The sequence below is a fragment of the Hemitrygon akajei genome, chromosome 9 (genome assembly GCF_048418815.1).
Source record: "Hemitrygon akajei chromosome 9, sHemAka1.3, whole genome shotgun sequence".
Lineage (NCBI taxonomy): Eukaryota > Metazoa > Chordata > Chondrichthyes > Myliobatiformes > Dasyatidae > Hemitrygon > Hemitrygon akajei.
In genome coordinates this window covers 93,879,267-93,905,380 of record NC_133132.1, presented here as the reverse complement: position 1 = coordinate 93,905,380, position 26,114 = coordinate 93,879,267, and the positions used below count along the sequence as shown (strand labels likewise).

The following is a 26,114-nucleotide window of genomic DNA, read 5'->3' as shown; positions in this document are numbered from 1 at the left end:
TCCCCCCATCCAGGCTGCCTTTCTTCTCACTGCTGCCATTGGAAAAGAGATACATGAACATTAAGTCCCACATCATCAGGTTCAGGAACAGTTATTACCCCTCTACCACCAGGCTTCTGAACCTGAGTGACATCTTCACCCACCACAACATTTAATGGATCATTGAACACAACCTCTGGACTCATTTTCAAGCACTCTACAAGTCACATTCTCAATTCTATTTATTTATTTATCTATTTATCTATCTGTTTGCTTGCTTGTTTATGTTATTATTACTTGTGTCTTTTTGTATATGCACAATTTCTAAGTTTTTGGGTGTAGTTTTTCATTGATTTTATTGTACTTCTTTGTTCTACTGTGAATGTCTGCTCAAAAAATATTTTCTGGGTAGTACTTGGTGACATATATAACTTGATAATAAAATTTACTTATGAACTTGGAGCTTTGAACTTTGGATAGCCGGTGATGACTGTGGGATAAATAATAGTAAAAGAAAAATGAAAGGACTCTCGTAACCTTCTTCAACCTGGCGGTATATCTTCTGTAACAGCTACCTCAGGGTTTTGGATTAATGCATGATCTGATGTACAAAGCAACTCCAACAAGGGGTCCTTCCACCAGGAGAAGCACAGGAATATCAGCCTGGCTTTGGGGCTCAAGTTTCTGAAGAGAAATTTGAAACTGCTACCTTCTGCATCAGATGCAAAATGTGTCACCTTCTGATTGGTGAACAGGGAAAAAGATGGAGGTGATGACAGTGATTCCCACTGCAGACTGCTGACACAGCACCACTGTACTTTGCCAACTCTAGAAATATTTAGAGGTTGGTTAGATAAACAGAGATTCGTAACAAGCTTAAGATGCTGCCTTTTTAAGTCATGTTGAAGTGAGTCACCAGCACAGTAATCTGGATTATGTTCTTTGTGCTTCGCTATTAAACTTAATAAAGGTTGACGTGATATTTTGGTCTCATGCAGTGGTATTAAGCAACACATTCTTCAGTCTGTTTATCTTTTTTCACTGCGTAGTGAAACCCCAGCGATTCCTGTCCTTGTAATCACAATTGTACAAAAGATTGATGATATTTATTTGAGGTAGAGTGGTTTTCATATGCCACCCACTCAGGACATCCCGGGATATCTGCACAGCGAACGGACTGTTGCTGAGGTCCAGTGGGAGGGATATATGGCAGCTGCCCTCACCACAGTGAGATCCCACCAATGAAAGTATGCAGATAACCGGGATCACCTGGCTTTGGGCGAAGGTGCTGCTTCAGGATCCTTTACTCCCACCTGAGGGGGCAGAAGGGATACGCGCAAACGTTCCACAACAAGAACTAATGAAGGCCTGTGAGAAATAGAGACAAAGGGAGAGCTGGGCACCGAAACCAGGATAATCATCAAAGACACACTGTATGTCATAAAATGTGTTGTTTTCCAGCAGCGGTAAAGTGCAAGACATAAAAATTTACTGTAAGTTACAATTATAAACAAATAAATAAATAGCACAAAACAGGAATAGCAATGGTTCATGGGTTCATGGACCATTCAGAAATCTGATGGTAGAGGGGAAGAAGCTGTTCCTAAGACATTGAGTGTACCACTTCCTTTATGGTGGCAATAAGAAGAGAGCATGTAGAGCGCAATAAGAAGAGGGTAGTGAATGATGTATGCCGCCTTCTTGAGGCATCACCAGGGGTGCGGGGTGTGCTTGTGCCCATAATGGAGATGGCTGAGCCTACACCCTCTGCAGCCTCTTTCTATCTTCTACCTTAGAGCCCCCACACCAAGAGGTGATGCAACCCGTTAGAATGCTCTCCAAGGTGCATCTGTAGAAACCTGCTAGAGCCTTTAGTGATGTACCAAATCTCCTCAAGCTCCTAATGAAATATAGCCACTGGTGTGGCTTCTTCGGGATTGCGTCAATGTGTTAAATGGAGTCTTGCATCTGTTAGCAGCAGGCTAACCAAAGAACCAGCAAGGAGACACTCGAGTACTACGGCAAGTAGAGCTGTTACTGCACAGCCCCAGCCTCCTGAGCTCTGGGACTGTCTGACGTTTGCACATTCTCCCTGTGACCACATGTTGTTCTGATCTCTATCTCATAGCGGTCAGCACAACGATCCGCCAGTGATCATCTATGGATGATCATCTATTCCCGCAGCTGTCATTACAGAGTTAGTACTCTCTCCCTGGGATTCCATAGGTTTCCTCAGGTGCTCCGGTTTCCTCCCAGGTTCCAAAGACGTAGACTTAGTGAGTTGTGGGCATGCTATACTAGCACTAGAAGCATAGTGACACTTGCAAGCTGCCCCAGAAAAACCCTTGGACTGTGTTGGTCATTAATGCAAATGACATATTTCACTGTCTGTTTTGATGTACATGTGACAAGCACAGCTAATCTTTAAAATCTTTAATCCACCCAGATCCAAAAGAGCTGCTGGCCACTGTAAAGGGTTTCCAGTATAGTCGGATACCTGGAGAAGCTGAGTGGAATTGTTGGCCATGTCAGGGAGATTAGGTGACAGTGAAGTGAGTGGGGGAGTGGAATTGATGAAGGCTAGGCATATTTGATGGGCTAAATGGCACCTTCTACATCGGTAAGGGAAGTATAATCTGTGCATTTAAGACTAAACTCAAACACTAGGTTTTTTCCCTAATTCCTTAAGGATAGTCTACAAGAACTCACCTCTCTTTCTACCTATATAATTGGTGTGAAAATGGATCTTCACCAAAATCTCCCCTCTCCCTCAGCTGCCTATCAACCCTCCCCCACTCACCTGGATCCGCCTATCACCTGCCAGCTCTTCTCCATCCCTTCCCTCCACCATTTTATACTGGCTATTTTCCCTGTCTTGCAGTCCAAATGAAGGCCTTGACCCAAAATGTTGACCATTCATTTCCCCCTGCAGATACTACCTGACCTGCTAAGTTTATCCAGAAAATAGTTGCTCCAGATTCCAGCATCTGTCAACTCCTGCATCATTGTAACAAAAAATATTTACTGTTTGCTCAGTGGAATCCCTGACCCTACCCTGAGGGTGAAACAGACTATCCAGAAAACATTGCCATTATTTCTGATCTTCAAACTTTTCTCTAGCTAAGACCCCCATGGTCTGACTTGTGCTGTGCCCCAAGAAACCTTCACTTTTGATCTCTCAGTATACCTCACTGTGGACTTTCTTAGGAGTTTGAGGAGATCTGGTATGTCACCAAAGACTCTTGCAAATTTCTACAGATGTACTGTGGAAAGCACACTTCCTCTCTGCCTCCAGATTTCTGAATGGTCCATGCGCCCATGATCTTTACATTGTTATTTATCTCTGGCACTGTTTATTTAATTTGTAACTCATAGTTTTTAATGTCTTGCACTGTACTGCTGCTGCAAAACAACACATTTCATGGCATACAGTATGTCAGTGATAATAAACTCGACTCTCATTTTGAGTTTTTGATCAAATATTATTGTGATCTATGAAAGCGATGTAATGACATGATATTAACCTCAAACAAGAGAGAATGCCCAGGCAAAAGGATCTCAGCCCAAAGGGTCTCAACTGTACTTTCTCCATAGATGCTGCCTGGCTTGCTGAGTTCCTCTAGCATTTTGTGTGTGTTGCATGTTATTAATCTTTTACAAAGCATTTGATAAAGTGCCATTCAATAGGTTGAACAACAAAACTAAAACTGATGGAATATAAGGGCCAGTGGCATCAGGGATGTAAGATTGGCTTGGAGAGAAGAGGAGAGCAAATGCTTTCTATCCTGAATGAAGATATGCAAGGGTTCCTTGGAGTTGCTGTTTTATTGTATATCAATGCCTTAAACTTGGGCTTAAAGGGCACTATTTCAATGTTGGAAGTGCTGCAAACAGGATTGTGCGAGACCTCTTAGGTATACGGACAGGTCAATGCAGTGGGCAGGCTCACGGCAGATGAAGTTTAAGAAGTGTTAGGTGTTATATTTCAAAGGGAGAAACATGGCAAGGCAATATAATCTGAAGTGCAGAGAGTCCTTGCTGTGTTTGTGAACAAATCCTTAAAGATGGCAAGTTTAGTTGCAAGTATCAAATAGGATTGGAAGTGTTATAAATAGATGAGCAAAGAACTGAAGCAACGAAGGATTGATGAACCTTTATAAGTCACTAGTTAGATCATGACTAGTGAACTTTGGCTCAGTCAGGCTTCGGTGAGAAACAGGCAGAGGTGAGGGTAGGTTCTGGTAAGTTTCTGTTTTTCTTCTTTTTTTTTGTTCAGACTAGAGAATATGCCAGGCAGGATGTTGGAATGCTCCTCTTACAGGATGTGGGAAGTCAGGGAGACCTCTGGTGTCCCCGACAACGATACCTGCAGGAAGTGCATCCAGCTGCAGCTCCTTACTGACTGCGTTAGAGAACTGGAGCAGGAGCTGAATGACCTCCAGATCATTTGGGAGTCTGAGCAGCTTATAGATGGTAGCTTCCGGGAGGTAGTTACACCTAAGAAACAGGGCACAGGTAATTGGGTTACTGTCAGGCGAGGGAAGAGGAAAGGGCAGGTAGTGCAGGGTTCCCCTGTGGCTATTCCCCTCCAAAACAGGTATACCAATTTGGATACTGTTGGGGGGGACGGCTTACCCGGGACAAGTTGCGGCAGCCGGGTCTCTGGCACCGAGTCTGGTTCTGCAGTGCAGAAGGGAGGGAGGAAGAAGAGGAGAGCGGTAGTGATAGGGGACTCCATAGTCAGGGGTACAAACAGGAGATTCTGTGGTCATGACAGGGACTCCCGGATGGTTTGTTGCCTCCCAGGTGCCAGGGTCAGGGATGTCTCTGATCATGTGCACAGTATTCTGAGGTGGGAGGGTGATCAGCCAGATGTCGTGGTACACATTGGTACCAATGACATAGGTAGAAAGAGTCAGGAGGTCCTGAAGAGTGAGTTCAGAGAGCTTGGTAGGAAGTTGAAAAACAGGACTTCGAGGGTAGTAATCTCCGGATTGCTGCCTGTGCCACGTGCCAGTGAGGGTAAAAGTAGGATGCTCTGGCAGATGAACACGTGGCTGAGGAACTGGTGTAGGGGGCAGGGTTTCAGATTTCTAGATCATTGGGACCTCTTCTGGGGCAGGTGGGACCTGTACAAGAGAGATGGGTTATACCTGAACTACAAGGGGACCAATATCCTTGCAGGGAAGTTTGCTAGTGTTATTGGGGAGGGTTTAAACTGGATTTACAGGGGGATGGGAACCAGAGTGCCAGAGTAGATAGTGGAACAGGGGTGAAAATAAATGATGTTAGTAGTTCATGCAAAGTCACAAATAGTAAGGTTGTGTGTGGTGGTAATAATCTTCTGAGGTGTGTATATTTCAATGCGAGGAGTATTTTGGGAAAGGCAGATGAGCTGAGGGCCTGGATTGACACATGGAATTATGAAATCATAGCCATTAGTGAAACTTGGCTACAGGAGGGGCAGGACTGGCAGCTCAATGTTCCAGGGTTCCAATGTTTCAGACGTGATAGAGGCAGAGGGATGAAGGGTGGGGGGTGGCATTGCTAGTCAGGGAAAATATTACAGCAGTTTAGGGAGTAGCTCTGGTTACCAGGTAGATAACCTGTCCAGCCTACGCTGGCCATCAAAGCTACATTTATACTAATCCCATTTTTCTTATACTTCTGGTTTTCCCATTAGTTACCCTCAGATTCTACTGCTTACCCACCGAATAGGGGCAAATTACAACACCCAGTTAAACTGCTAACCCATACATCTTTGCATGGAAACTGAAGCAGCCTGGGGAAACCAACACAGCGACAAGGAAAAGGTGGAAAATCCTGCTGGATGTCAGCTGAGGTCAGGACTAAAGCTGGGATACTAGAGCACAGAAACAGACAGATGTATTGTTGTGTCATTCAATGATGTTCTCTTAATCTTTTTCTGACGATAGAAGCATTTAAATTTATAACCAGGTTGAACAGGACAATTTTGTTGGTTACTAAGGGAGAATGTGAGATGATCAATAGCACGTCCAATAAGGATTTGTAGAGAAATTGCCTTACACACAGTGCTGAGAAAGTAGCCCAGCAGCTGAGGTACCCAATGGAGACAGATTGATTGGGATTAAGAAAAAAAGATAAAAGAACAGTGAGCAGTACAAAGCAGTACAGTATATGCCCTTCAGCCCACAATGTTGTACTGATCTTTTAAGTTACTCTAAGATCAACCTAACCATTTCCTCCTGCATAGCCCTCCATTTACATAAAAATCTTTTATCTGACACCTCTCTTTACTTTCCTCCAATCACCATAAAATTATGTTCTCTCACTTTAGCCATTTCCACCCTGGTAAACAAAAGTCTCTGGCTGCCCACTCTATCAATGCCATTTTTGTCATCTTATAAACCCTATCAAGTCACCTCCTATGCCCCAAAGGGAAAAGTCCTAGCTTACTCACCTGTCCTCATAATACATGCTCTCTAATCCAGGCAGCATTCTGGAAACTCTTTCCTGCACCTTTCTAAAGCTCCTACATCCATCTTACAAGGAGTCAACCACAACTGCACATAATACTCCAAGTTGGTTTAACCAGACTCTTATAGAGCTGCAACATTACCTTGCGGCTCTTGAACTCAATCCCACAACTAATGAAAGCCAACATGTCATCTTCCTTCTTAACCACCCTATCAGCTTGTGCGGAAATTTCAATGAATCTATGGACATAGACCCCAAAATCCTTCTGTACGTCCACACTACTAACAATCCTACCATTAACCTTATAATTTAGAGCTTCCAAAGTGAATCACTTCACACTTTTCCAGATTAAGCTACATTAGCTCCTTCTCATCCCAGCTTTGCATCTTATTAATGTCCCATTGTAACCCAAGACAACCTTCTACATGATCTACAACACCATCAACCTTCATGTTGTCTGCAAATTTATTAACAGTTTTGAACTGTATGGGCATGGGCAGTACAAACTGTGTCAGTGCTCCAAGTTCCATGTAATACCATGATTAAAAAGGAAGAATGGCCTCAGAATGTTCATACTCTCTCAAATGTATGGTCATAAAATAAACAAGTTCCAACATTTCATCAGCAAAGTTACTAAACAGCACCAGCAATTCAGAAAGCAAACCTATACACAGGATTAGTTCCACTGGGTGCAAGTCCTGACTAATTTAGGATTCCTGGTATCCGCCATTGTTTGCTGAACGGTAGGCTTGCCTCAGAGCCAGAAAGATCACATCCACACCCAGCAGCCAGAGCACGAAGTCTATAACAGCGTTCACATCACCTACTGAGAGAGTGCCGTACCATTTCAGAGCCCACCATTTGGAAGAGACACTAAACTGTGTCTCAATCTGCTCTCTGAGACAGATGTGTAAACTCACGTTATCTGAAGGCGGAGGGGCATGTGGGGTTAGGATCTCTAGACAAAGGTTATCTCGTTGTCTAGCCATTGTCTCTTTCTCAACTAGCATAATTGAAAAATATTATCTCCCCATTTATTTTGTGGCCATTTGTGGGATCTTGCTGAGCATTAATAGACTGCAACACTTCCAGCCATCCAGTAGTGATAGAAGGAACTTAATTATTTATTAGCTTATTGGTGGCATCCATCGGTCTCGAGAGACCATGGATCTGCGCTTGGAGTTTCCAGGGCGCAGGCCTGGGCAGGGTTGTATGGGAGACAGGCAGTTGCCCAAGCTGCAGGCCTTCCCCTCTCCACGCCACCGATGTTGTCCAAGGGAAGGGCACTAGAACCTATGCAGCTTGGCACCGGTGACATCGCAGAGCAATGTGTTGTCAAGGACACAAACATGCTGCCTCAGCTGAGGCTCAAACCAGTGACCTTCAGGTTACTAGTCTGATGCCTTGCCCACTAGGCCACGCGCCAACATGGGCAAGTTTATTAGTTTATAAATTAATTATTATTTAGAGATACAGCATAGAACAGGCCCTTCCATCCAAAGAATCTGTACCACCCAGCAACCCAAAAAGCCCAATCACTGGACAATTTACAATGACCAACGAACCAATTAACTGGTACGTTTTTGGAATGTGGAAGGAAACTGGAGTACCCAGAGGATAACAATGTATTCACAGGGAGGGTGTAAAAACTCCTTACAGGAAGGTGCCAGAATTGAACTCTGAACTCTGATGCCCTGTGATGTAAGAGCGTCGCTCTAACCACTATGCTACCATGGCCCCCAAACCAGTCAGGGATGTCCCGAGATTAGAACAGGGACTTCAGGAACCATTCTCTTTGCCGATTTTGACTAACACCAGGATGTCCATCAATAGAATTTTTCTCCACAGATCAAAATCCTGATGTACAAGGATTCCAATAAAACTTACAGGGGACATTGCACAGACTGAACCTGCTCAGACTTAGCCTGGGGAGTATAACATAGTCAGCAGTGAAGTGCAAGCTGATGATTAAATATAGAATAAAGTATTGAGTAACAGATACCTCAAATTGTAGCACAAGACTGTAATTTAATCAAGGGTTTAAAATACTTCGTAAACCTAAATTAAAACTTAAGTAGTTCATGCCACCTGCACTATATTACAGTGGCTGTCTTCCTGCAAACCATGTTTATGAAGTGCCCGAGAGTAGAGTGACATAAACATGTAGCTTTTTATAACCACTCTTCAGTCTATATTAGTAAAGCTAATGTTAAAATCCCAGTCTTTGAGTAATAGCAAATCATTTTGCTATATCATTTTCAAAGTCGATTCCATTGCTAAGACTCATTTTCCATTTGTTTGTGTTCTTTTCATGATATTTATGTAACACTATTTATTCATAAGCGGTACTGAGAATATTCGTGGAAGATCGGCCAGTGGGGTTAAAGGGCCAGTGAGAATTTTAAAAAGAGGTGATCACTTTGATGGGATTGTACTATAAGCCCCTCAAAAGTCAGTGGGAATCGAAGGAGCAAGTATGTAGTGAGACTGCAGATTGCTGTACGAGTAATAGGTTTGTAATAATAAGTGATTTTAGCTTCCCTAATATTGACTTCAGAAGTCATAGTGCAAAGAGCTTGGACAAGGCTGAATTTGTTAACTGCGTTGAGGTAAAGTTTTCCCATGTAATAAATACACTCAGTGGCTACTTTATTAGGAATGTCCAGTAGCGAATAAAATGGCCACTGAGTGTATGTTTGTGGTCTTCTGCTGCTGTCGCCCATCCACTTCAAGGTTTGATGTGTTGTGCATTCAGAGATCGTCTTCTTCACACCACTGATGTAACACATGGTTATTTGAATTGCTGTAGCCTTACTGTCATCTTGAACTAGTCTGGCCATTCTCCTCTGACCTCTGGCATTAAGAAGGCATTTTTGCCCACAGAAACGCCACTCACCATTTTGTTTTTCACACCATTCTCTGTGAACTCTGAAGACTGTTGTACATGAGAATCCCAGGAGATCAGCAACTTCTGAGACACTCCGTCTGGCAGCAACTATCACTCCTCAGTCAAAGTCACTTAGATCACATTTCTGCCCCATTCTGATGTTGCTCTGACCATGTCCATGCATGACCACGTCTGCATGCTTTTATGCATTGAATTCTACCACATGTTTTGGCTGATTAGCCATTTGCATTAATGAGCAGGTATACCTAAAAAAGTGGCGACTGAGAGTACATAGACAAATAGAGAGGTGATATCACTCAACCTCTTTTTAAATTATGACAGGGCAAGTGACTGAAGTCTCGGTAGGGGAGCATTTTAGGACTAGTAACCAAAATGATTTAAGTTTTATTACTAATGGTAGACCTGGGCCACAAATTAAAGTGCTACGCTGGGGCAAAGCATTCAGCAGAAACCTGCAAAGATTGACTAGGACGTGTTTGCAGGTAAAGGAATGCCAGGCGCTAGAAGGCTTTGAAGTGTAAGATATGGAGAGTTCAGGGTCAGCATGTCCCTGTAAGAGTGAAGGACTAGGGTGGTAGGAGCAGTGAACATTGGATGATAAAGGATATTGAGGCTCTCGTCAGGGAATAAAAAGAGACACATATTAAGAGTAGGCAGCTCAGAGTATATGGGACGTAGGAATACTTCAGAGAAATCAGGAGGCCAAAAAGAGAACATGAGATAGCTTTGGTAGATAAAGGAAAGGAGAATCCTAAAGACTTATTATGTCTAATAGTTAAATAGTTTCTCTAATAGTGTAATGTTTCTTCTAAGAGCTTAATAGTCTAATAATTTTGTGGTCTGAAACTTTGACTGTTCATTCATTTCCATAGATGCTACCTGACTTTTGGAGATCCTCCAGCATCTTAAGTGTGTGATCCTAATAGATTCTCTAAATATACTCAGGTAACTAGGGACAGAATTGATCCTCTTAACAATTAATGTGGTCACCAAAGTATGTGTGGAGCCAAAGGAGGTGGGCAAGTTACTAAATTAATTTCTCAGCAACACACACAATGTGCTGGAGAAACTTAGCAGTACAGTCAACGTTTTGGACCAAGACCTCAACTATAATCTTTTCCATGGATGCTGCCTGGCCTGCTGAGTTCCTCCAGCATTTTGTATATGTCACTTTGATTTCTAACATCTGCAGATTTCCTCTTGTTTGAAATTCATTTTTCAGCTTATTTACCATGGAACATAGACCAGTACCACACTGGAACAGACCCTTTGGCCCATGGTGCTATACCGTACCAATTAAACTGGTAATCAAATAGCAAGCCAAACTAATATTTTCTGCCTACACAATCTCCATATCCTTCCTGTTGTAAAGAACGGAGTGAACCCAAACGCAGGACACAGGCAAAGAGATTGAGTCAGGATGCAGACATGGGCGTGAGCGTTGAACGTCAAACAGGAGGGAGTGCAGGAAAGCAGGAGGCAGACAGAACTGATCTTGACATGGAGCGTAGAAAGGGAAGCAACAGACGAAACTTTTCTTAGCACGGAGAGATGGAGTTACACAGGTAAACCTCAGAACTGGAGTAAACTTGGAATCCAAATCTTGACACGAAGAGACAGAGTTTCACAGGTAAACCTCAGAACTGGAGTTGAATTTTAAAAACTTATCTTGACTTGGAGAGACTGAGTTGCACAGGTAAATCTCGGTACTGAAGCAAAACTTAGAACACACAATCCTAAGCGACCGGGAAACGTAAATTACCACTCTAGCAAAACCAACGATCTGGCAACTAGTGGGTGCAAAGCCGTGGGTTCTTATGCTGCAGGTCTTGATGAAACCAGGTGTGCCGTCATGAAAAGAAATTAGGAGAAAATGCAGAATTAACGGTCGGAACCATGGCACAATCAAAGAGAATTAGGAGAAAATGGGGAATTAATGGTCTGGACCATGACACTTCCATTTTCCTCACATTAATGTGCCTTTCTAAATGACTCTTAGAAGTCCTTAATGTGTCCGCGTCTACCATGGGCAGCATATTCCAGGAACCCACTACACTCTATGTAAAAAACTTAGCCCTTACATCTCCTTTCAACTTACCCCCTCTCACCTTAAATGCATGCCATCTGGTATTAGACATTTCAACCCTGGTAAAACAGATACTGCCTGTCTACTCTATCTATACCTCTCATAATCTCATGAAGTTCTGCCAGATCTCCCCTCAGCCTTCGCTGCCCCAGAGAAAACAACCCAAATGTGTCCAGCCTCTCACTATAGTACATGCTCTCTAATCCAGGCATCATCCTTTTAAACTTCTCTTGCACCTCTTCAAAGCCTCAACATCCTTCCTATAACAGGGTGACCAGAATTGTATGCAATACACCAAATGTGTCCTAACTAAAGTTCTACAAAACTGCAACAGAACTTCCTGACTTTTGTACTCAATGCCTTGACTAATAAAGACAAGCATGACTTATACCCACTTAACCACTGTGTAGCCACTTACAGGGAGCTCTGAACTTGGACTCTAAGATCTCTCTGCTCATCAACACAGTTAAGGATCTTGCTCTTAACTGTTTACTGGCTTTTTACATTTGACCTACCAAGGTGCAAGACTTCACATTTGACCATGTTAATCTCTATCTGCCATTTCTATGCCCGTGTTTGTAACTGATCTATATCTTGTTGTATTCATTGTCAGTCTTCTACTCGATCCACAATACCACCAATATTTGTATAATCTGCAAATTTACTAACTCACCCATCTACATTATCATCCAGGTCATTTATATACATCACAGACAGCAGAGGTCCCAGTACAGATCCTGTGGAATCACAGACCTTCAGCTGGAATAAGTCCCACCAAGAGCTACCCTCTGTCTTCAATGTGCAAGCCAGTTCACCATTGATCCTATGCATCTTCATGAGTCTCCCATGAGCGAACTTGTCAAACACCTACTAAAATCCATGTAGACAACATCCACAGTTCTACCTTCATCAATCATCCTCGTCACCTTGTCAAAAAACCCAATCAAGTTAATAAGACATGACTTGCTTCACACAAAGCCGTGCTGGCTCTCCCTAATTAGGCCATGGTGTTCCAAATGCTTATAAATCCTATCTCTAAGAGTTCTTTCCCTACCACTAATGTGAGACTCACTGGTCTACTGTTTCCGAGATTATCCCTGGTTCCCTTCTTGAATAATGGAACAACACTAGCTACTTGCCAGTCCTCTGGGACCTCAACTGTAGCTAGGGAGGAAACAAAGATATTGTTTAAGGCCCCAGCAACCCCTACTCTTGCCTCTATCAATAACTTGGGGTATATCCCATCAGGCCCTGGGGATTTATCCACCGTAATGATCTTTAAGAAACCCAACATCAGCTCTTCCTTTATTTTGCAATGCATATCAATATGCTCAGAGCTGATCTCCCTTTCCTCCACGTCTTCACCTTGGTAAATACTGAGATAAAGGCAGACCTCACCTATATCCTCCTCATCCAAGCAAATGTCTCCCCCTTTATCATTAAGTGGTCCTGTCCTCACCCTAGTCATCATCTTGCTCTTGATGTAAGTAGAATAGAATAGAATTGAATAGAATGGACTTTATTTCTTACGTCCTTCACATACATGAGGAGTAAATATCATTACGTTACGTCTCTGTCTAAATGTGTAATGTGCAATCATAGTTATTTATAATTAATAGAGTGAGTTAATCAGTCTGTTGGCCTGGTGGAAGAAGCTGTCCCGAAGCCTGTTGGTCCTGGCTTTTATGCTGCGGTACCATTTCCTGGATGGTAGCAGCTGGAATAGATTGTGGTTGGGATGACTCAGGTCCCCAATGATCCTACGGGCCCTTTTTACACACCTGTCTTTGTAAATGTCCTGAATCATGGGAAGTTCACAACTACAGACGCACTGGGCTGTCCGCACCATTCTCTGCAGAATCCTACGAATAAGAGAAGTACAGTTCCCATACTATGCAGTGACGCAGCCAGTCAGGATGTTCTCAGTTGTTTCCCTGTAGAAAGTTCCAGCTAGGTAGCCTCCAATTGATGGCATGAATATCAATTTAGCCAACTTCTGGAAAAAAGTTCTTTCCCTCCCCCTTCCCTCGTCTTCTATTCCCCACTTTGGCCTTCTCACCTGTCTATCACCTCACCCAGTGCCTCTCCTTCTTCCCTTTCTCCCATGGTCCACTCTTCTCTCCTATCAGATTCCTTCTCCTCCAGGAGGTTACCTTTCTAACCCACCCGGCTTCACCTATCACTACTTAGTCCTCCTTCACCTCTTCCACCTTTTTATTCTGTTGTCTTCCTCTTCAGTCTTGATTAAGGGTGTCGGCCCAAAATATTGTCTGTTTATTCATTTCCACAGATGCTGCCTGACCTGCTGAGTTCCTCCAGCATTTCATGTGTGCTCTCTTGAAACATATTCATGACTTCAAAGGAAGAGGTGCTGGGCATCTTAAAGTGTTTAAAGGTTGATAAATCCGTGGAGCATTACCATAGATTGTGGAAGGCAGAAAAGAAACTGGTGGGTCTCTGGCAGAGATATTTGTATCATTGTTAGCCAAGGGTGAAGTACAAGGAGACTGGATGGTGATTACTGTTGTGTGATGGGTTGCAAGGATATGTCAGGGGGCTAGAGACTAGTGAGACTAACATCAGTAGTGAGATAGTAACTGGAGACATTTGGAAAAACAAGGACTGATCAGGTGTGTGCATACCAGTACAGAGAGAAAAGCTTTAGATCAGGGGTTCCCAACCTTTTTCATGCCATGGACCAATACCATTGAGCAAGGGGTCCGTGGACCTCAGGTTGGGAACCCCCGCTTTATGGGCCAAGCATAAGCAAATGGGACCAGCTGAGGTAGGCAATTTGCTTGACGTGGGCATGTTGGGCCAAAGGGCTTCTTTCTCTGCTATATAACTAATATTCTATAAAGCAATAACATTCTTCTCATGGGTTTTATATGCAACACGCACCAGTTGATGTTAAAGCAGCAAAGGTTTGCCTGGCAAATGAGCTCAACGATAATAAACTGCTGTAATGTGCATTTTACTGTTGTTATGGGAACTTTTCACACATCTCTCCTCAAACATGTTTAGTTGTTACTCGAGTGCTATCATGTGCTCAACCAGTGTTTTACAAACTAAAATTGGGTTTTGGAACAAAATATTCCTGACTCATATAAACTATTATTCCAAATTACATAACAAGCCCAAGACAGTAGTGAATTCTCTTCATCAGAATCGGTTTTAATATCGCTGTCTTATATAATGTGAAAGTTATTAGTCTGTGGCAGCAATTCTGTATAAAGACATAAAATTACTCTAAGTTACAAAATAAACAGTGCAAATAAAGGGCTAATGAGGTGGTGTTCATGAGCTGATGGACTGTTCAGAAATCTGATGATCTGCAATCATTGGATGTGGGACTTCAGGCTCCCTGATGGTAGTAATTGAAAGAGGACATGTCCTGGATGGTGGGGATCCTTAATGATGAATGCCACCTTCTTGAGGCACCACCTCTTGGAGCTGTCTTCATTGGTGGGGAGGGTTGTGACAATGCTGTGCCACAGTGTAATAGAAATCTCTAAGTTACCCACATGAATAGCAGCAGTCTGAGTGAGGGGCTTCATTAGTTGGGGTTAAATGCATAAATTTATTAAAGGCATAACTGGATAAACATGATGGAGAAAGGGCCGAGTTCCTTCATCAGAGCTGGAAAAAAGGAAGAAATGGTGGGGAATGAGTATAGTTGACATGATAGATGAGACCAGGTTAGAGGAAGGGTGGGTGAGTGGGAAGGTGGATATGAAGTGGGAAGCTGGAAGGTGATAGGTGGAAGAGATAAAGGGTTGAAGAAGAAATGTATTAAGAGAGGACAGTGGACTATGAGAGATAAGGAAGAAGGGGGTCACCAGCGGGAAGTGATGGACAGGTGAAGAGAAGAGAAGAGAGGGGGTAAGAGGGGTAACAGAATGGGGAGTGGATAAAGGCAGAAGGGGAGGGGGAGAAATTACGCAATGTTATAGAAAACCTTGACCAGTTGCAACATGACCAATTGATGGACTTCAGATCATGGTGTAATCAAAAGGAGCAAGACCCTTCCTGAGTATCGTACAAATCCTATAAGAGCCAGGGTTAACTTTCCTTTTGTTGAGAGTTGGCTGCTGAGATGTCATCTGCTTTCCAGGGTCTCCTCGAGATCCTTCATTGTAAGGGACTCAAGAGACTGCACGTGCTGTTTGGATTAAGGTTCTCAATCTGAAATGCCAGCTGTCCATTTCCCCCCATAGATCCTGCATGACCAGCCGAGATCCTCCAGCCTTTTGTGTGTTGCTTCTTTATCTTTGGGAATCATTGTTGTGCAATGGGGCAGGTTGGCAGAGATACTTTGTCTTTTGGATGTGAGACTCATCTGTTTGTGATTAACAATGACTTGGAGATTAGCCTCAATGAACTTATATGTAGGTATTATCAAGCAAAGTCAAAGAAGTCAAAGTAAATTTATTATCAATGGATAGATGGGTCTCCGTATACTACCTTGAGATTTATTTTCCTGCAAGCATTTACAGGAATTTATGTTAAAAATACTACAATCAGTGGCCACTTTATTAGGTACACCTGAACATCTGTTTATTAATGCAAATAGCTAATTAGCCAATCATGTGGCAGCAACACAATGCATAAAAGCATGCAAACCAAGTCAAGAGATTCAGTTGTTGTTCAGATCAAACATTAGAACGGGGAAGAAATGTGATCTAAATGTCTTTGACTATGGAATCATAGATAATGCCAGACTGGGTGGTCAGAAACTGCTGATCTCCTGAGATTTTCAAGCACAACAGTCGCTAGAGTGTTATGGTCAAAGGACGGCATAGATAGATTAGACATGACCTACCATGCATGAAGCTTTGTTGACTATCCTTAATCAATCCACATCTGTCCAAATACTTAAATGTCTAGTCCCTTAGAATACCTTCCAATAACATTCCCACAGGGAATGTCAGACTCACCAGCTGAAAATTTCCTAGTGTATAGTTAGAGCCTTTTTTAAAGAGTGGAACAACATTGGCTATCCTCCAATCCTCTGGTACCTCTCCTGTTGCTAAGGATTTTTAAAATATCTCTGCTAGGGCCCCGGCAATTTCTGCAGTTGCCTCCCACAGGGTTGGAGGCAACACTTGTCAGGCCCTGGGAATTTATCCACCCTGATTCGGCTCATGGTAGCAGACACCTCCTCCTCTGTGATCTGTACAGGGTCCATGAAGTTAATGCTGCTTTGCCTCACTTCTATAGACTCTGCATCTGTCTCCTGAGTAAATACAGATGCAAAAAATCTCATTTAATAAGATCTCCTCCATCAGTTTTGGTTCCACACATGGATTACCATTCTGGTCTTCTATAGGACCAATTTTTTCCTCTACAATCCTTTTGCTCTTAACATATCTGTAGAATCCCTTAGGGTTCTCCATCATTTTGTCTGCTAGACCAACCTCATACTTTCTTTTAGCCCCCCGATTTCTTTATTCAGTGCTCTCTTGCATTTCTTATACTACATAAGCACCTCATTTGTTCCTACTTGCCTATACCTGCTATGCACTTCCCTTTTTTCTCTTAACCAAGGTCTCAATATCACTTGAAAACCAAGGTTCCCTACACTTGTAATCTTTATTTTTTATCCTGACAGGCGCATAGAATTTTTGTACTCTCAAAATTTTGTTTTTGAAGGGCTTCCACTTTCCTGGTACACCTTTGCCAGAAAACAGTTTGTCCCACTGCACACTTGCCAGATCATTTCTGCTAACATCAAAATTGGCCTTTCTCCAATTTAGAATCTCAATACATGGACCAGACCTATCTTTTTGCATATTTACATTGAAACTAAAGGCATTGTGGTCACTGGATGCAAAGTGTTCCCTACACAAACTTCTGTCAGCTGCCCATTCTCATTCTCTAATAACAGATCCAGTAACACATGCTTTCTCATTGGAATTTCTATGTGTTGATGAAGGAAACCTTCCTGAGCTCATTTGACAAACTCTATCCCATCTAGTCCTTTTACAGTATGGGATTCCCAGTCAATATATGGGAAGTTAAAATCACCAACTAGAACAACCTGATGTTTCTTGCAACAGTCTGTGATCTCTTTACAAATTTACTCCTTTAAATCCTTAGAATTGTTGGGTGGTCTGTAATATAGCCCCATTAACATGGTCATATCTTTCTTTTTTCTCAGTTCCACCCATAATGCCTCCCTGGTCGAGTTCTACAGTATGTCCTGACGGAAAACTGCCATGGCATTTTCCCTGACTAGTAACACCACTCAGCCTCCTTTATTCCCTTCCGCTATGTCACATCTAAAACAACGGAACCCCAGAATATTGAGCTGCCAGTCCTACCCCTCCTGCAACCAAGTCTCACTAATGGTTACAATACCATAATTCCAGATGGGTTGAGTTAAGAAACTGCAAGGGCAAAAGTACCCTAATGGCAGTAATATACAGGCTTCCCAACAGTAGCTAGGATGTGCACTACAGAATACAACGGGAAATAGAAAAGGTGTGTCAAAAGGGCAATGTTATGATAGTCATGGGAGAGTTTAACATGCAGGTAGATTGGGAAAATCAGGTTGGAAATGGATCTCAAGAGAGTGAGTTTATTGAATGTCCATGAGATGGCTTTATAGAGCAGTTTGTTGTTGAGCCTACTAGGGGATCAGATATACTGGATTGGGTGCTATGTAATGATCTAGAGGTGATTAGATATAATTGAGTTCAACTTGCAATTTGATAGGGAGAAATTAAAGTCTGGTGTAGCAGTATTTCAGTGGAGTAAAGGAAATTATAGTGGTATGGAGAGGAGGTGGCCGAAGTAAATTGGAAGGAGATGCTGGCAGGGATGACAGCGAGCAGCAGTGGCTTGAGTTTCTGGGGAAAATGAGGAAGGTGCAGGGTAGATGTATTCCAAAACTAAAGAAATACTTCAATGGCAAAATAGTGCAACCATGGCTGACATGGGAAGTCAAAGATAATAGAAAAGCAAACGAGAGGGCATACAACAAACCAAACAATAGTGAGAAGAAAGGGGATCAAGAAGCTTTTAAAAATGCACAGAAAGCAACTAGAAGAATCATTAGGAGGGAAAAGATGAAATATGAAAGCAAGCTAGCAAACAATATCAAGATGGGTAGATAAAACTTTTCAAGTATATAAAAACTAAAAGGGAGATGAGAGGGGATTTAGGACCACTTCAAAATGAGGCCAGAGAAATAATAATGGAGATCACAGAAGAAATAAATGAGTATTTTGCATCAGTCCTCAGTGTGGAAGATTATAGCAGTGTGCCAGAAGTTGAAGGGTGTCAGGGAAGAGAAGTGAGTGCAGTTACTCTTACAAGGGAGAAAGTGTTCAAAAAGATGCATAAGTGACCCGGACCAGATGACTGCACCTCAATCATCTGGAAGAAGTAGAGGTAGAGATTATGGAGGCAATAGTAATGATCTTTCAAGAATCATTGGACTCTGACATGGTTCCAGAGGACTGGAAAATTGCGAATGTCACTCCAATCCTAAGAAAGGAAGAAGGGAGCAAAAAGGAAATTATAGACTGGTTAGCCTGACCTTAGTGGTTGGGAAGATGTTGGAGTCAATTGTTAAGGATGAGGTTATGGAGTACTTGGTGACACAGGACCAGATAGGACAAAGTCAGTATGATTTCCTTCAAGGAAAATCTTGCCTAATGAATTTGTTGGAATTCTTTGAGGAGATTACAAGTAGATTAAAAGGGATGCAGTGGACGTTGTGCATTTGGATTTTCAGAAGGCCTTTTGACAAGGTGCCACACATGAGACTGCTTACCAAGTTAAGACAGGAGAGTTACTGGCATGGTTAGAGCAGTGGCTGATTGGTAGGAGGCAGCAAGTGGGCATAAAAGGATCCTTTTCTGGTTAGCTGCCGGTCACTACTGGTGTTCCTCAGGGGTCGGTATTGGGATCGCTTCTTTTAATGCTGTATATCAATAATTTAGATAATGTAATGGATAGCTTTGTTGCCAAGTTTGCAGATGATACGAAGAATGGTGGAGAGGCGGATACTGTTGAGGGAACAGGAAGGCTGCGGAAGGACTTAGATTCAGAGAATGGGAAAGAAAGTGGCAAATTAATATAATGTTGGAAAATGCATGGTCATGCACTTTGGTGGAAGAAATATTTGTGTGGACTATTTTCTAAATGTAGAGAAAATCTAAAAATATGAGATGCAAAGGGATCTGGGTGTCATTGTGCAAAACACCCTAAAGGTTAACTTGCAGGTTGAGTCTGTGGTGAGGAAGGCAAATGCAATGTTAACATTCATTTCAAAAGGTCTAGAATACAAAAGCAGGGATGTGATGCTGAGGCTTTATAAGGAACTGGAGAGGCCTCGCCTTGAGAATTGTGAACAGTTTTGTGCTCCTCATCTTAGAAAAGATGTGCTGGCATTGGAGAGGGTTCAGAGGAGGTTCAGGAGGATGATTCTGGGAAAGAAAGGGTTATCATACAAGGAACTTTTGATAGCTCTGGGTCTGCACTCATTGGAATTTAAAAGGATGAAGGGGGATCTCATTGAAACCTTTTGAATGTTGAAAGGCCTAGTCAGAGTAGATGTGGAAAGGGTGTTTCCCATGGGGGATTCCAGGACAAGAGGGCATGGACTCAGGATAGAGCAGTGTCCATTTAACACAGAGATGTGAAAAAAATTCTTGAGCCTGAGGGTGGTGAATTTGTGGAATTTGTTACCACAGGCAATTGTGGAGGTTAGGCCATTGGGTGCTTTTAAGGCAGAGGTTGATAGGGTTTTGATCAGCCATGGCATCAAAGGGGTAAAGGCCGGGGAGTGGAGCTGAGGAACGGAAGAAAGGATCAGCCATGATTGAATGGCAGATCAGACTTGATGGGCCAAATGGCCGAATTTTGCTCCTATGTCAGATGGTCTTATGGTCTAAATAAACCACACAAAATATTCCGTAGTAAGTTACAAAGATTTTCACCAAGATTTCAGGGCTCATGATTTGTAGTCTCCACTTGATTGTTGCTGCCAAGCGGAGACTTGATTGTCATTGTTGTTGGGGGAGCTCCAAGTTCCAACTCGTGAAATCACACTGGGTCCATCCTAGGCGTTGATGATCACAATTCCTTGGTCTTGGTGAACCGAGCGATAGGTGCCTCAATAAATAGGGGCTCAATCCACAAACATAGCAGGACACACAGAGACAGACAAGCTATTTGGTCTTCTGCTCTCATGCCACTAATTCAGCATGGTTTTTTTTGGAGTTCCACAAGTATTGTGAGACACTCAGAGAAAAGTAAACTCTTTGGTCTTTTGTTCTCATTCTACTGGTGCTTTGAGGCCAAGAAAGAATCCAGCTGCTATTAGCAAATATTTAACAAACCTGCAGTGTTTAACTCGTACGGGCACCTCACATGCTGCAAGCTCACAAAGAGTTAAAGTGCCATTTGGAATTGTTCAGACTTTCATCTAATATTTTGCAAAAATTTAATGCACCACAACTCAATTTGTGGCACTCACCCATGCCAAGCAAGGAGATATTCACTGGCATAGTACTAAGTTTCAAATGGTCTCTGCATTACTCTGTTACAGCGGTCTCCCCTGTAAAACTGGTCACTACCTGTGGCTGGTTCTGGATCTGCATGCACATAGAAGCCCACTTACATGATAGGTTCCTAGCCCAGCTTTGTGAAAGATTGGAAGTCTTTGCTCCATGGACTTTTTTCTTGTAGACTGCCTGTCACAATTGACAGAGATCCACACAAAACAGAAACAGTCCCTTTCACTCATTGAATCCACAGCAGTGATTGTGCATCCATTTAAACTAATCCTACACTAATTCCCCTCAGATTCTACTGAATATCCACACATCTACACACTAGGGACCACATACAGAGGCAAAATAACTAACCAAGATGCATGTCTTTGCAATGCAAGAGAAATGTTTCTGAAGCCCTCCTGGAGTTGGAAGCTAACTCTTACACTTACTTCTTCCATGTTCATTTAATTTTCTCAATTATCCGTGCCTCAGTCTGTACTAGGCCAGTGAAATAGAATCTGTCACATGCTTTCTTCGCCTTCTCACTGCTGTTGTAGGAAAGCAGCATCCATCGTCAAGGACCCCCACCACCAGGCCTGCTTAAAACAGATGGGTACCTCAGACCGCTGAAATGAGAGGCTGAAGATATCAGTGAATACTCTTGCCAGTTGATCAGCACGTCTTTAATACTCGGCCAGGTACCCCATCAAGGCCAGATTCTTTCCATTGGTCCACCCTCCTGAAAGATGCTCTCAGGTCAGCGTCAGAGACTGAAATCACAGGATCCTCAGAGGCTGAGGGAAATCATGATGATTCCTTCACGCTTTGACAGTAAAAATGAGCATAGAAGGCATCAAGCTCATTGGAAGTGAAGACCTGTTGTCACCTATGTCACTGGACTTCACTTTGTAAGAGGTAATAGCATTCAAGCCCTGCCACAGCTGTCGAGCATCCTTTATTGATTTATTTAGTCCGGAATTACCTCTTTGCCTGGGAGATGGCTTTCCGGCCATTATACCTGGACCACTTGTAACTTCCTTGGTGACCAGATTTGAATGCCTTTGAGCTGGCTCTCAATAGGTTGTGGATCTCAGAGCTTATCCAGGGCTTCTGGCTGGGGAAGACTCTGAATGATTTTGTGGGCACATGCTTGTCTATGACCGTTTTTGTAAAGTCTGTGACAACTGTGGTGTATTCATTCAGATGCACAGGTGAATCCTTGGACACAGCCCAGTCTCAATGTTGTTTGTTTGTTTATTATTAAGTCTTTTTTTTTGTATTTGCACAGTTTGTTGTCTTTTGCACACAGGCTGTTTGTCCATCCTGTTTGGGGCAGCCTTTCATTGATTCTATTATGTTTCTTGGATTTACTAATTATGCACACAAGAAAATGAATCTCAGGACTGCAAATGGTAATTTGATAACATGTAATTTGATAATAAATTTACCTTAGACTTTGAACTTTGAACAATCTTGCAGTAAATGCAGTGGGTTATTCCTGTTTCTGCTAGCTATGCTTTTACAGAGTTCCCACCTAGTCAGCCCAAATAATCCCTGTACTCTCTAAATTTTGTACACAGATTGGTGGGTGCTTGGAATGTGCTGTCAAGGATGATGGTAGAGGCAGATACAATAGGGGCATTTAAGAAACTCTTAGATAGAAACATGGATGATAGAAAAATGGAAGGATATGTAGAAGGAAAGCTTTAAAATGATCTTAGAGTAGGTTAAAATATCATCACAGCATCATGGTCAAAGGGCCTGTACTGTGCTGTAGTGTTCAATATTCTATGCTCTTTGTCCTTAAACCAGAGGACGCCCATGTGATCCTGTATTGTCAACTACACACAGATGGTACCAGAGATTAAACTGACCTGGCTTGATTGTTGTTGTGCGGCAGCAGCTGCAGAAACTGCCATCTACCACTCATCTTTGAGACTAATCAACCAACTTGCCTGAAGGGTATTGACACAGAGCCCTTAGCATTGTGAGTGATCCCTCCCATCCATCTCACAATCTCTTTGACACTCTACCACCAGGCAGGAGGTACTGTGGCATTAGACAAGGACTGTTAAGAAGGGAAACAGTTTCTTTCCTCCTTTAGCTATGAGACTACTGAACTCCCTGCCACAACCCATGTCTCATCACTTACAAATCGCTAGTTACATTGTACTGTTGACTTCTTAGTTTGTGTCATAAATGCACCTTATATCAGCAGTAGTAAATCAAGGCAACTGAACTTGCTGTGTTGTCTAGAAGACATTTAGCCACTCATCTGAGGGGCTTCTTCAGTTCTGATCCATGGTGGGTAGTTTTCCAGCTTATAAACTCTGTGAGTTGTGTAAAGGTATAGCAATCACATGAGGGTCGTTAAGAGCTGCAGAGATAATGAGAGGGTCATTAGTCTTATCTTTGCATGAATGGAGGTATGAACTGTTATGGAGACATGAGGCTAGCAAGTCCAGTTGCCTTGATATACTACTGCTTGGTATAAAATAATCTGGATGGCTGAGAACCTTTGTAGACCTAATGCTAAGTGTCAGTCTTCTGGAAAATATTTTATGCGTTATGTGTGAGTTATATGTTCTGTGTTGTGCACCTGATGCACCATCAATAACTCTCCGAGACGTGAGGCGAGATATAGGCTTTTATTGGCTGGAAGAAAGAACAAGCAGCAATTGACCACCACACTGCATCCTGGAGACTGAGGCCGGGGCTCAGGCTCCAATCACCTTTATTGTCCTTGGGAGGAGCCACAGGAGCAGTCAGCAGGGGGGGGGGGGGGGGCATGTCCAGACAGGTATATGTAGTTCACCACAGCACCTTAGTCTGGAGAAATGTTTCATTTGGTGGTGTACATGTATACGATTCAATTACAATAAACTTGAACTCGAACCTGCATTTAAACTTAAAAGGGGTGATATTCAAGGAACAGTCAGCAGTCTAAGTTGAAGGGCTAGAGTGTATTTTCAGATGAAATTACATTCTGCAGCAGTTGTCTCTGTGAATCTTGTGCTGCTTTTGCATAAAGCTTTTTTACCTCTTCTATAGATTACCGATGCCACAACAAACATCTTACCAGAATGATGCACCTTTTGTTGAAGGGGTCGAAGCATAAAGCAACAGTAAATCAAAGGGACATACACTTTTGGAAAGTTTAAAAAATACCTAGACCTGGTTATTTCAGTTCATTACAGGACTGGATTGTACCAGATTCCTCAAGTGTTTACATGGTTTGATACAAAGGTCATGATCACTGCTCTACAGCCAGACAACATGCAATCTGCACAGCCACCTTTGGTCATTTTGATTGAAAGTTGGAGAGTACCAGGTGAAATTTCTTTTCATTAAACTGAAAGCTTCAAAACTGAGGTTGATGGAACATCATTAAATAACTTGTAAAAGATGCCGGAGCAGACTCAATGAGTCAGATGGCTTAATTCTGCTCCTATATCTTATGGTCTTGTGTCACAGTGGATAGAAAGAATTAAAATACAGAATAGCCTTTAAAAAACTGGAACAGGCTTAAGAGGCTATATGAGTCTATTATAGTTACTCTTATGTGAAAGTTACTAAGAATACTCTTGAAATTTTCAGTCAAATTAGTAACATATTTTCTTAGTAATTGATAAAGTTTATCAGTTAAAGGGATGTATTATGCAGTATTATCTTCTGCAGCAATAGAGAATAAAACAAAGAAAATATATCCACTGTCTAAAAAGTCATTCCCAGTCAGGAAGGAAGTTCAGGACCCACACCACCAGGTTCAGAAACAGTTATTGCCCCTCAACCATCAGGCTTCTGAAACAGTGTGGATAACTTCACTCACCTCAGCACTGAACTGATTCCACAATCTATAAACTCACTTTCAATGACTGTACAAATGTTCTCGATATTATTATTTTTTTAATTTTCTTTTGTATTTCCACAGTTTGCCTTCTTTCACACATTCATTGTTTCTCAGTCTTTGTGTGTAGTTTTTTTTTACTGATTCTATTGTATTTCTTTATTCTGCTGTGAATTGTGACAAGAAAATGAAGTTTAGGGTAGTGTATGGTGAAATATATCTACCTTGATAATAAATTTACTTTGAACATTGAACACTAAGAGTGCTTTAAAGGGAAAATCAGTTCACAATACTCTGGTTCCAAAATTCAGTGCTACTGACCTTGATGGAATGGATTTTGAGTGCAGTTTACAACATGTTTACATAACTATAGGGGTTCATATACTTCTAGTGTGGATGCGCTTCCAAAGACTTTTATATCTCAGTTTCTCAGGTACAGAAGCCACTGTCAAATGCATTGGGAAGTTACTCCCTTACTACTGGCTCAACAAATGGCTCCCAACATCCCATGCAACTAAATGATACAAACATTTTGAGTTAAATATCTGATTGATAAGCATTCTTAAGGGCTACCACCCTTTCTTTAGCTATTATTTAATCTTCCCAAGCCAATATACAATTGCATTTTCCTGTCTCCCACCTGGTCCATTTCCTCTCAAATCTTGAAATTGCATCACTTTTCATGTTTGAATGATTTCCAGTAAGAAATAAGGTTTCCTTTTCATTAGACTGAAATAGCAGCTGGAAACAATAGCTGGAAATTTCCTCATCCAGAAACAACAATTGTATTTATATAGAATTTCATTAAAATATAAAGAGAAAATCCCAAAATACTTGCTGGAAGTCTAAAACCAAAAAGAGATGCATTAATGAATTTCCCTTTATTGCCCTGTGCTGTCTCAGAATGCTTCACAGACAACTAAATTATTTTATATGTTATAAGGTGTAACAGTGGGTGGAAGCAGGCTGTCATGGTAACAGAGTGGGTATATGGAGTTAGAGGTTTTCTGTTGTTTAAAAGCAGATTCTAAACCAGACTGAACCTGTGATCAAGATGGGTATTAAACTTTTTATATTAAAAAACTTTATTCATAATAAAAAAATATTTACAACAGTAAACCATGCTATGCCTTTTCATTCTTACATTCATAATAAATGAGTTAAGTGGTGTTCTATTACATTCCTTAAAACAAATAGTGTTGTGATTTAATATTTCAGTAATATTCAAGTAATATTGTAATATATTGTTCTATTAAGCATCCTTTGTTGTTTACATAATTCATTATGGGTTATATGCAAAAGTAAATGAATGATATACATCATTGCACT

At 41.9% G+C, this 26,114-nt stretch overlaps 1 long non-coding RNA gene across 1 annotated transcript; it reads left to right on the top strand.

Annotated features, from left to right (window-relative positions):
* Positions 1 to 4,126: 4,126 nt before the first annotated feature.
* On the top strand, positions 4,127 to 25,838 carry LOC140732808 (uncharacterized). Its single transcript, XR_012100147.1, has 3 exons — positions 4,127 to 4,220; positions 5,663 to 5,821; positions 23,990 to 25,838. It is a non-coding gene; the product is annotated as an uncharacterized lncRNA (long non-coding RNA).
* The last annotated feature ends 276 nt before the right edge of the window (positions 25,839 to 26,114 follow it).